General features: G+C 42.4%; 1 long non-coding RNA gene across 1 annotated transcript; it reads right to left on the bottom strand.

Moving 5' to 3' along the window:
* Positions 1-482: 482 nt before the first annotated feature.
* On the bottom strand, positions 483-10,881 carry LOC144599149 (uncharacterized). The gene is made up of 3 exons (XR_013547966.1): positions 10,816-10,881; positions 2,112-2,302; positions 483-547 (listed from the first exon to the last, which is right to left on the bottom strand). It is a non-coding gene; the product is annotated as an uncharacterized LOC144599149 (long non-coding RNA).
* Positions 10,882-13,284: the final 2,403 nt, after the last annotated feature.

Genomic DNA, 13,284 nt, shown 5'->3' with positions numbered 1-13,284 from the left:
CTCTAACATAAAGTATTATAATGCAGATCTTGAAAACAGTTAACCAGTCTTGGAACAAGCTAACTGTTATAATTTATAGTATTGAACAATATCATTAGGCGAGTCTAGGTTGTGGTTACAGTGATATGCTCCATGTTGCTATTAACCCCGTATGTCCCCACTGTAAAGGGTGCCTTAGTAAATGGATGAAATTTTACATTCAACTCCCCTAAGCATAACCCCCCAAACTCTCCATTCAGTATTAAACTCTGAGAGAGGGCGGCACAGTGGTGCAGTGGTGGAGCTGCTGCCTTACAGCGCCAGAGACCTGGGTTTGATCCTGAGCAGCTGCTGCCTGTACGGAGTTGGTACATTCTCCCTGTGCCCACGTGGGGTTTCTCCGGTTGCTCCAGTTTCCTCCCATATTCCAAAGATGTGCAGGTTCGTAGCTAAATCGGGTTCTGTAAATTGTCTCCAGTGTGCAGAATAGAGCTAATGTACAAGGTGATCGCAGGTCAACGTGGACTCGGTGGGCCGAAGAGCCAGTTTCCACGCTGTATCTCTAAAACTAAAAAAAACAAGAGTATCAACACAACTTCTTTGCAGGCCAGTGATTGCCTTTACTACACAGAGTACTTTGGGATAAAGTACATTGATTTCCTCTCCAAACTTTAATTTGTGAGTGTGTATTAACAATGGGAGATTTCAAGAAAGGTTATTATCAACACAGTATTTAAAATCCACCGGGACATGCAGGAATGAAAGCTCATCTTTTTCAGGTATGTGATTACAGAGGAAACTGGGAGGGGAGTGGGGCAGTGTCAAATTCCTCGTGGTAAATGGATAAGATTTAAAAAATAAAATTCCACCTTTTTATTCCTCTGCATCATTCCCCTCTGACCTCGGAAAAGCATGACAATTACATCCATCATTCTCAACAAACCTTATTGCAAAACATCTGACTAGCCTGGAATGTGACAAGATGAAGTGGATTTGGGGAGTTTCAGAATAAAAGAAACAACAAAAGGGGAAAAGGCTCTGTCAGTCTCGGGTAACAGTAAGGTAAAGAGTTTGTTATTGGAAACACATTCTTTTGTGCCTATTCACAGAGGCACTATGAATCAGCACAGTAATGCAGTGTGCTAAGCACATTAGTATAACTTTCCTTAATCTATACTCCACAGGCAGTCAGACGTTTGGCTACAATAAATGTTAATAGCAGAACAGAGCAAACAAGCGGCAGAAAATCATAAAAATTTCATGGTACAATGTAAGCCTTTTACAGTAATGTTTTCAAAGCTCACAATATTTATAAGGTACACATTTTTTTCATAAGATGGTTTCGATATTTTTTAAAGAGGCATTTCGGCAGTGCGCTCTCGAAAGTTCTTGTAACAAATGTGTGGGACGATGTGGATGCGAACATAATGGCGCTATTGTGTCGCACAGGTTGTTTTAATAACGTGAAGTCAGATCAAAGCTAGTCAAAGAAAAATACATGCAGAAGGGGCTATTAGTGCACCCACTCAAAGAAACAGCCAACAGGGCAGCCTTTCAGTGGGGTTGTTGGTGCAAGGGCAGTGATATAATTACCCCTCGTGTTAGTACAGTCCTTCTAGCAACCTGGGGTTAACAAAAAGGCTTCCCCCAATCTTGGTTTATCAACAGACCTGACTGCAGCGATTAGGAAGATGTGTTGTTTTAGCATTAAGTGCAGCAAGCCAATTAACACCGTTTCTGAAAGTGTAGGAATTTAGGAAGCATGAGACAAAATGATTTCATTTGGCTCAGTAAACTCACTAATTGCACTGTCTAGGTAGCTTCTACTCCAGTGTGTGTTTTAACCAGAGATAAATCAGGACTAATTCCAAATACCTCTGCAGCACGCATTAGATTATTTAACCGAGAAACAGTAGCAAAATAATCAAGTAAAGATGTTAATCTTACAATCATTCCTACCCCAGCCTTAATTCTGTTTTTGAGAGATTGCAGGTGATACAGTGCTTTACCTGTTCATGCAGTATAGGAAATAAACCTCCTCCCATAATCAGAACAGTGGCACAATGCCTTACAGCACCAGAAACCTGGATTTAATCCTGATTATGGATGCTGTCTGTACGGAGTTTGCACACCTTCCCTGTGACCGCATGGGTTTTCTACAGGTGCTCCAGTTTCCTCCCACATTCCGAAAACGTGCCGGTTTGTAGGTTAATTGGCTTCTCTGTCCTAAGAGTGGTTGTCTTCTGGGTTGTGCCTACGGGTGACTGTTGGGCGACGTGGACTCGGTGGGCTGAGGGACCTGTTCCCTTGTTGTATCTCTAAACTAAACAACAACAGAGTTTATGTGGCACCCTTTACACAACATAGACCAAGGTGCTTCTGTATCTTGTAGAAACAAGGAACTGCAGACACTGGTTTACACAAAAGGACACAAAATGCTAGAGTAACACTTTGTAAAGAATCTTTGTCCCTTTTCATACCTTAGTTTCCCTCTTCCCTGACTTTCAGTCTGAAGAAGGGTCTCAACTCGAAACGACACCTATCCACGTTCTCCAGAGATGCTGCCTGACCCGTTGAGTTACTCCAGCATTTTGCATCTTTTTGCTTCAATGCCTTGATGACCACTAAGACAAAGCGAGCAATAGGACTCTGAAACTTGCTCCAATTCACGTTAAACCTGTTCACATTTAAACTCATTCATTTGTTAAACTTGAATCACAACCCCCCCTAATCTTTAGGATTTAATATCAAATCAATTCAATGCCTTTTTAAAAAATGGGGGGAAATAATAAACTCCAAAGGAATGATTAAGTACAAGTTCTAACTGAATCATGATGCAATGCTGCAGGGTCTGCACATGAAGTATTTCTCTTTTTCTTTTCAAATATTGTTAGATGTTTCGTGCTCCATTGACCTGCCACAACCCAAGGCACTTGCAGTGGTGCAGGTTATAGTTTAATAATATGCTGCGTGATAGATACATTGCCCAGGTAGACAAATATTTTTTAACTCTTCGACATGCCGCAGAACAAAAGCCATTTAAACATGCTTGTAGCACCAGAGATCCAGTTCGATCCTGACTGTGGGTGCTGATTGTACGGAGTTTGTACATTCTCCCTTGACCTGTGTGGGTTTTCTCCGGGTGCTCTGGTTTCCTCCCACACTCCAAAGACGTACAGGTGAATTGGCTTTGGTAAAAATTGTCCCTATTATGTGCGGTTGGATAGCGTTAGTGTACGGGTATCACTGGTCGGCAAGGATTCAGTGAGCCAAATGGTCTGTTTCCATGCTGTATCTCTAAAGTAAACTAAACTAAAAAGCTCTAGTCAACCAACAGTCATAAAGAGATTGAAACAAAGGTGTTTGAAATGTTTCTAAGAGTAGAAATACTGAGCAGGATCATGCTCAATTTGACCTGTTCTCCACACTTCAGCCACAGTTATTAGGTTGAACCCCCATGGGATGGACTGTGGTAAAGACCTGAACTTAACCCCATTGAATATTGGACTGTGAGCGGCAAACCAGACCACCAGAGAGCCTTTTAGACAATAGACAATAGACAATAGACAATAGGTGCAGGAGTAGGCCATTCAGCCCTTCGAGCCAGCACCGCCATTCAATGCGATCATGGCTGATCACTATCAATCAGTACCCCGTTCCTGCCTTCTCCCCATACCCCCTCACTCCGCTATCCTTCAGAGCCTTTGACAAGAAAATTTGGCAAATAATTTTCCCACTCTTTCCAAATGCCTCTGATATTCAATGATAATTAAAAGCAGTTGAAAAAAGATTAAAATAATGCAGTGAAATGCACATTTAGTTGAATTTGGTTAAGTTTAGTTTAGTTTATTGTCATGTGAAATGAGGTACAGTGAAAAGCTTTTTTGTCGTGTGCTATCTAGTCAGCGGAAAGACAAGACACGATTACAATCAAATTGCCATACTGTACAGATGCAGGATAAAGGTTATAATGCTTTATAAGTGCAAGATAAAGTTCAGTAAAGTCCGATTAAAGATAGTCCAAGTTTCTCCAATGAGGTAAATGGAAACTTAGGACTACTCTCCAGTCGCATTGGATGGTTCAGTTGTCTGATAACAGCTGGGAAGAAACTGTCCCTGAATCTGGAGGTATATGCTTTCATAGTTCTGTATCTCTTACCTGATGGGAGAGTGGAGAGGAGGGAGTGTTGTCCTTGGTGAGGTGAGAGAGTGAGACTGGTCCGTGGTAATGCTGGTGGCCTTGCCAAGGCAGCGTGAAGTGGAGTCAATGGAAGGGACATTGGTTTGTTTGTAAAAGTAATTAAAAAATAAATCATAACGAACTTGGTGAACAAGATAAATCGAAAATATAAATATACAGTAAAATAAAGAAAAATAACAACATAACTTAGTTTTTAGTTTTTTTTAGAGATACAGCATGGAAACAGGGCGTTTGGCCCACCGAGCCCACGCCGGCCATCAATCACCCGCTCATGTTATCCTTAGTAGGTTATTCACGTTCTCATCCACGAGCGGCACTTTTACAGAGGCCAATTAAACTACAAACCCGCACGCCTTTTTGATGTGGGAGGATACTGGAAAACCCAGCGGAAATCCATGTGGGCGCAGGGAGAGTGCGCAAACTCCACACAGCAGCAGCTAAGGTCAGGATTGAACCTGGGTCTCTGGTGTTGTGTGGTGGCAGCTCAACCGGTTGTGCCACAGTGTTGGATCTATTGTTTTCATGAGGTTTAAATTAATGGGCAGGAGTGTAGGAGGAAACTGCGGATTCTGGTTTATACCGGAGATAGACACAACATTCTGGAGTAACTCAGCGGGTCAGGCAGCATGCCTGGAGAAACAGAATAGGTGATGTTTTGGGTTGAAACCCTTCTTCAGACCTAAAGTCAGGGGAAAGGGAAGCTAGAGGTATGAAAAGGTTCAGAACAAATCAGAGCCAGCAACGATGACCAAGGAAAGGTGGAGCCCACAAGGGGCCATTGTTGGCTGTGGAAGAGGAGATAACAAAGGGATATATGGGTATGAACAGTGGAACGGACAAGAATACGAGCGTGGGGGAAGGGCAGAGAAAGGGAATGCAGAGGTTACTTGAAATTAGAGAAATAAATATTCATACTACTGGGTTGTAAGCTGCCAAAGCAAACAATAAGGTGCTCTCCCTCCAATTTATGTAAATTGGAGAAACATGTCACCTATTCCTTTTCTCCAGAGATGCTGCCTGAACCGCTGAGTTACTCCAGCATTTTGTATCTTAAATGAATGGGATCTCCACTTAGGTCAAATGCAATGCTGACTCCTTCAGGTCTGTTCATTCTGGAGCTGACACTGGAGTCAATAACAAGACAAGAGTCAGAGTTGGTTTTTAGGTGCATTGGCAGCAGAAGGCAGCAGCTAAGTAGTCAACCTCTGGCAACAATGAAACACTATCTAGCCCAATGTATTCTATTTCAAAATGCTCCAAATGTTATGAGTAATCCTATTGAAAAGGAAATTACACCTTGGAAAGAAGACACTTGTTCTCATGAGCGTGCACAAGGGAAATAGAGACACACTCAAGGGGAAAATAGTTCCATTTAATTTGAGTTTTCACTTAAATAATTCACAGCAAACTTTATAAAATGTGACAAGTAATAGACTCCTTGGTAAAAACCGATTATCGAGTTATTTCAAATTGTGAATAGGCATTTTTTATGTCTTCTAAATGTGGAATGCATTCCTCCAATGTTGATTACTGATAATATCTTGGTGAATCACTCCCGTTATTATATTAAGTTCCTTGCCTTTTTTCTTGTAATAGTTAAAATAAAAAAACAAAGCCAGTATCATATTGGCAGTAAAATAAAAAGTATGCACTGCAGTTTAAAAAAAAAATATTATAAAATTCTGCTGAGTATCTTTTAATCTCCCACCATGAATATTCCAGAATATGAGAAGGACTTGCATCAAAATAAGATGTCTTAGATAAACACAAAATGCTGCAGTAACTCAGTGGGACAGGCAGCATCTCTGGGGAGAAGGAATGGGTGACCTTTCAGATAGAGACCCTTCTTAGAGATATCTTAGAACCATTTAAATATATCTAGTGTATTTAATGGCGGTAGATAATATAAAATCTATATACTAAAACTCTCGTTTGTTTGTTTGTTTGTTCCTGAACTACAGCCAAAACGCTACAGGATAGCACAACAATTTTAGGCCCACCTTACTCACCGTCGTCCCTTTGGTGCTAATGGAAGAAGTTTTATTGAAATCGGTGTTATATTTTTTAAGTTATTCACATTTTTAAGTTTAAATCTATCTCCTAGGGAGGGAAGGATGGGGGTGGAGGGGGGGAAGGAGGGAGGGGGGAGGATAAGGGGGGTTAAGGGGGATGGAGTGGGGGGGAAGAGGGGTAGGGGAGGGGAGGGGAAGGGGAGGGTATGGGAGGGGGGTGGAGGGAGGGGGAGGAGGGAGGGGGAGGAGGGAGGGGTGAAGGGGATGGGGGAGGGGTGAAGAGGAGGGGGTGCTGCACCAATGCAGGAGAGGTTTGGACCCAACGGGTCCACTTGGTCTAGTGTTATATAACGTAAAGAATCACAGCCCACAATGAAACACCATTTAACACAGCATTGATAACATTTCTCTGTGAGTTCCTGTGATCACTGTTGAATTTACATTGGAAGATGGGAAGACTGTGTAGTTTCAGGGCTAAGTTTTCATTGAGATACTCTCAGCTTTTGACAATTACCTCTTCTTGTTAACTATTTGGCCTCTAACCTGATGGACATCAGATTTAATCTCCAGTATTGAATTCAAGAGGGTGCCAAATTTGACTTATCATATCATATCATATCATATATATACAGCCGGAAACAGGCCTTTTCGGCCCTCCAAGTCCGTGCCGCCCAGCGATCCCCGCACATTAACACTATCCTACACCCACTAGGGACAATTTTTACATTTACCCAGCCAATTAACCTACATACCTGTACGTCTTTGGAGTGTGGGAGGAAACCGAAGATCTCGGAGAAAACCCACGCAGGTCACGGGGAGAACGTACAAACTCCTTACAGTGCAGCACCCGTAGTCAGGATCGAACCTGAGTCTCCGGCGCTGCATTCGCTGTAAAGCAGCAACTCTACCGCTGCGCTACCGTGCCGCCTTCAAGAGGGTGCCAAATTTGACTTGTATCGATGCGTAAAGCAAATCTTCAGTTTAAAACTGAAGAACGGAAGAAAATAGGAACAGGAGTAGACAATCTGGGCCCAGAAATCTGCTCCATCGTTTAACATGATCGTGGCTGATATATCCCAGCCTCATGCCCCCTTTTGTCCCAGTTCCACACCGTCCTCAATTCCCTCATCTTTCAAAAATGTACCTATCCCCTTTTTAAATACCTCTAGAGTCAAGCTTCCAAAATCTTCTGGGATTAAGAATTTCAGTGATTGACCACTGTCTGTGAGAGGAAATTCCTAATGATCTCAGTTTACTCCCTTAGTTTGTAGCTATGTCCCATCTTTCAGATTCTCCCATCAGTGGAAACACCACAACATCTCCTAACTTACTTCCTCAGAATTATTGCTGTTTCAATAAAATACCATTTCTCATTCTAATAAACTCTAAGGAATATGGATTTACCATCAGAGGACAACAATCTCATTCCATTAATTATCCTAGTGATTCTCTTCTGGTATGCCTTCAATGCTGGTATGTCCTTTCTTCAGAAATGTAATGAAAACTGTATATAATACTCCTGATGTAGCCATAACAAAAATCTACCAATTCTTCATTTCTAAACTCCTACCGATTAGTAACAAGGCCAATACAGGAAACCCTTGTTTTCTTTACAATGGATGTCAGTTATAGCGGATGGACATAACAATAGCTTCCGACGCCACCCTGACTCACACCACTTCCCCGGCCACTTACAGCCCCAGCTGCCAACGCCACCCCTGACCCACGCCACCTCCCTGGCCGCTTACAGGCTGGACCTTCTGCCGCCGCTTCCAGGCTACACCTGCCACCGCCACCACCGACCCTTACTTGCTCCAGCCTCCCGTGAACCGCGACCATTAACTCCATCAATCCTCACCTCTCCCCCGACCGTCAGACAGGCCGGGCCCGTCAACCCACCTGGATTCCAGACCCAGTTCCGGAGTCTGAAGATGAGTCTCGACCGGATACATCACCTATCCATGTTCTCCAGAGATGCTGCGTGACCTATTGAGTTACTCCAGCGCTTGGTGTCCTTTTGTGTATTAACCACCAATGACATTTGTGGTTTTCTACTACTTACACGATGATTATACCTTACTTGGTTATAGCAGACAATCAGAAATAATGGACACCATTCCTCTCCCCCCCCCCCCCCCCCCCCCCCCCCCCCCCCCCATGATCCATTATAACGAGGGTTTGCTGTATGCCATTTGCCTTCTTAACTATTTGCTCTAATTGTGCGCTAGCTTTTGTGAACAAGAACCCCCAAATCTCTTGGTAGTGCACAAAATTGCATTCTCTCTTCGTTTAATCTATCTATGGAAAAAAATTGGATAGGGCTGTAACACAGACTGCCAGTTCCTTCTTAATAATTTTGTAATTAGTTTTGGTACAGTGAAAAGCTTTTGTTGCGTGCTAACTAGTCAGCGGAAAGACAATACATGATTACAATTGAGCCATCCACAGTGTACAGACACATGATTAGGATTGTAGACTTGCAACCTACGCCACAGCAGAGGCCCTGATAGCAACCAACAACCTTTGGACTAACTGACCTTTCGAACAATGTCTGACATGTCTTACAGAGGAGATGTTGTACAAGATATAAGGGAGATTTGAATCATTCAAATCACCTGAAATTATGTGGCTGCTGCCACTGACACTGAGTCCATCTATAATCCTAAGCAGAATTAGGGCATTCGTCCCATCAAGTTTGCTCTGCCATTCAATCATGCCTGATCTCTCTCTCCCTCCTAACCCCATTCTCCTGCCTTCTCCCCGTAACCCCTGACACCCCACATTCTGCCGACATTCAAGCAAAATAATTTTTCATAAAGTCATAGAGATACAGCACTGCCTAATTCATCCATGCCAACTAACATGCCCCATCTAAGTTACTCCCATTTACCTGTATTTGGCCCCTTATACCTCTAAAGTTTTCCTATCCATGCACCTGTCTTACACTGCCCAAACTCTCCCTAGAGCCTAGGCCTCAGGTTTTGGCACCATCCTCTGTAATCTTCACTGTACTTTCTACACTTTCCAGCTTATTGGCATTTTTCCAAGAGCAGGGAGATTGAAGCTGAACACAATACTCCATGTCTTGGACAATTGTAAGATCAGTCATTGACTGATGAAGGCCAGTGTGCCAAAAGCCTTTTGCACCACCCTATCTACTTGTGATGCCATCTTTCTGGGAACTATGCACTTGCTCCACATGAGTCCTCGGGCCCTACCACACACTGTGAAGGTCCTGCCCTTATTTGACTTCCCCAAATGCAGCACCTTACCCTATCTAAATGTAACTCCATTAGCTATTCCTCGGCCTAGTTGCCCAGTTGATCAAGATCCCACTGTACTTTGTGATAATCATTTTCATTGTCTAATACTACTAATTTTACTGTCATTTGCAAACTTACTTCAATAAGAAAATACAAGGTCAATGGTTCAGTCAATCTGAAAACTCTGCACTTGTATGCCTCAACACTTTCCTCGTGAATTTTGAGGTAATTAGATTTGTATTGCAACAGTTATTTTTTGCAATTGACCCCGAAGAATTGGGACAATGTTGAAGGTCAGTGAATCTCACTGTGGACCTTGAAAACATCGTAATCATTAGACATAAGAAATCTTTAGCCTTAGAGGGAGTAACAGAGAAGGTTCACCAGATTGATCCCTGGAATGGCAGGACTTTCATATGAAGAAAGACTGGATAGACTAGGCTTATACTCGCTGGAATTTAGAAGACTGAGGGGGGATCTTATTGAAACGTATAAAATTCTTAAGGGGTTGGAGAGGCTAGATGCGGGAAGATTGTTCCCGATGTTGGGGAAGTCCAGAACCAGGGGTCACAGCTTAAGGATAAGGGGGGTCTTTTAGGACCGAGATGAGAAAACATTTCTTCACACAGAGAGTGGTGAGTCTGTGGAATTCTCTGCCACAGAAGGTAGTTGAGGCCAGTTCATTGGCTATATTTAAGAGGGAGTTAGATGTGGCCCTTTTGTGGCTAAAGGGATCAGGGCGTATGGAGAGAAGGCAGGTACAGGTTACTGAGCTGGATGATCAGTCATGATCATATTGAATGGCGGTGCAGGCTCGAAGGGCCGAATGGCCTACTCCTGCACCTATTTTCTATGTTTCTATGTTCCTATGTTTAGGAAGATTCTTGGCAATACAGTATGTATGGCTGAGAAAGAATCAGTTTCAGGGAATTAAATGAGGGAATGGGTTTGTCCTGAGACCACATAGACTCGATGGGCTGAATGGCTTCTGTTTCTGTCATAAGAAAATATGTGAGGATCACAGGAATATACCCATGTCCTACTTTTCCCTGATCAGGGCAAAAGCAGTGAGTGCACTGTATCTCAACAGACATATGAAACTTCAAACTGCTACTGTAACCTTTCTTAAATTACCAATGTAAAAAATAGTCCATAAAAATCTATCAGTGTGATATTTGCCCAACCGACACCTGCTTCCAAGACCGGACCTTGAACCTGCGGGTCACTATTGTCAGTGTTGGAGTAACATCTTCATTACATGAGTGTGCAAGTCCATGTATCCTACCATGTAAAGCATTAGAATCATTTCTGCTCTGCTCATCAAAGACAACACAGTTAATATAAAGTAATGCAAATGTACCTTTATCATTGTAGTCCTTGCTACACACGGTGCACCGTGGTTTTCCTGCATACATCTTTCTCCTTTTGGGCCGTCAATACCATCAGGTTGCTTGATTCTCTGCGCAATGGTCTGTAGATATCATTAGGATGAAGTGCGAAATCCTTCTGAAGAGGTGGCTGCAGTGGGAAGGTGTAAGTCCACACATTTTTACTTCTTTCCCCTCCCTCCAACCTTTTTTCTTTCCTATGAACCTCCTCAGCAGACAGCACTTCAGTAACCACAGTAGGGTATGGTGGATGATTTAAAGGCTGATTCGTAGATTGAAAGCTGGTGATGAGATGATTTGACAAAGAAAACAATAGCTTTAAATTCTACAGACTATATGCTGACAGATTCTGTTTGAAATGCTGCTCTGCTTAAAAAATGATGTGTTCTTTAACCATTTGAAAAATCATTCCCTTTGTACTATATAAAATATTTAAAGTGTAATAGAAAGCTACTAGTGATCTGTAAGAAACGAATGGTGCAGAAGCATTCGGTGATGCTTTAAACAATAAGTGTAAAATCCAAGTTATTAAAGTTTTTTCAGAATTGAAATACCTACTACATTTTTTTCTACCTTTGCATTTTAATTGTTATATGTTATCTTTAAAATCTTCTAATATTACGCAAGACAGAGCTATTAAATGAAAAGGATTATACACCGATCAGCCAAAACATTATGACCACTGACAGGCAAAGTGAATAACATTGATTATCTTGTTACAATGGCGCCTGTCAAGGGGTGGGATATATTAGGCAGCAAGTGAATAGTCAGTTCTTGAAGTTGATGTGCTGGATGCAGGAGAAATGGGCAGGAGTAAAGACCTGAGCGAGGGCAACGAAGGCTATCCCGTCTGGTCCGAACCGACAGAAGGTCTGTGGCACAAGTCACAGAAAATGCTATTGGTGGTCACGGGAGGAACGTGTCACAATACACAGTGCATCGCACCCTGCTGCGTATGGGGCTACACACGGAGGACTAACATCATATTAGGCAGATAGTCATAAGGTTTTGGCTCATCAGGTCATAATGTTTTGGCTGATCGGTGCATATTGCCTTGTTATCCTTAAATGGATTTCAATCTGGGTGAGGTTAATAAGAGAATGTAGAAACAAGGATGCTCTCTTTTACACAAAATGACACAAAGGGCTGGAGTAACTCAGTGGGTCATGCAGCATCTCTGGAGAGCGTAGATGGATGATGTTTTAGGTTGACTCCTTTCTATGTTCTCCAGAGATGCTGCCTGACCAGCTGAGTTACTCCAGAACTTTGTGTCCTTTTGTGTATTAACCAGCATCTATAATAGTTCCTTGTTCCTCTACAATAGTTCCTGGTTTCAGCATCTCTGGAGAACATGGATAGATAATGTTTCAGGTCTGAAGAAGGTTCCTGACTTAAACGTCACCTTTCCGTGTTCTCCAGAGATGCTGCCTGACCTGTTGAGTTACTCTATTACTTTGAGTCCTTTTGAGATTAATGGCTCTCTCAACTGTTTGCTGCCTGTTAGAAGTCAACCTGAACCCCAGTTCCTGGTGGGCAAGATAATTATCATTTTTATTCCAAGGTCTTTACTGTACTTTAGAGATACAGCACAGAAATAGGCCCAATCAGCGATAGTATTCATACACTAATACTATCCTGCACACTGGGGCCAATTGTAAAAGTAAATTACCCTATAAACCTGCATGTCTTTGGAGTGTGAAGGAAACCGGAGCACGCGGAGAAAACCCACGCAGTCATAAGCGAAGGTTTAATGGAGATGTGCGGAGTAAGTTTTTCACACAGAGAGTGTTGGGGGCCTGGAACACACTGCTATGTGTAGTAGTTGAGGCAGATATGATAGTGGCATTTAAGAGCCTCTTAGAGAGGCACATGAAAGTGCAGGGAATAGAGGGATATCAATCACATAGAGGCTGATGTGATTAGTGTAACGTGGCATCATGTTCGGCACAGACATTGTGGGTGCAAAGGTCGTTCCTGTACTGTACTGTTCTATGTACAAACATCATGCAATGGTTGTTGATATGATGTTAGCATTTATACTCCATGGGCAAAAATTAGAATGACCCACCGAGATTGATTTTGTTCACATTAAATGAATGGAAGCAAGTAACACAATCCTCAAAATTCTGCTTGCGATCCTGAACTCCCATGAAATAAAATAGAATAGAATTTGATTTATTCATACATTGCAAGATACCGCCCAACAATATTATTTTTACTATCCATTGCAAAAGTGAATCAGGAAGCTTAAGTTTGGTAAAGATATTTGAGAAATGGTGCTATGGTGCAGCAGTTGAGTTGTGGCCATACAACACTAGAGACCTGAGTTCAATCCTGACTATGGCTGCTGTCTGTATGGAGTTTGTCCGTTCTCCTTGTGACTACGTGGGTTTCCCCTGGGTGACCTAGTTTTCTCCAAAAGATGTACAGGTCTGTAGGCT

Source organism: Rhinoraja longicauda, chromosome 13 (genome assembly GCF_053455715.1).
Source record: "Rhinoraja longicauda isolate Sanriku21f chromosome 13, sRhiLon1.1, whole genome shotgun sequence".
Taxonomy (NCBI): Eukaryota; Metazoa; Chordata; class Chondrichthyes; order Rajiformes; family Arhynchobatidae; genus Rhinoraja; species Rhinoraja longicauda.
This window is presented reverse-complemented; position numbering and strand designations above follow the sequence as displayed.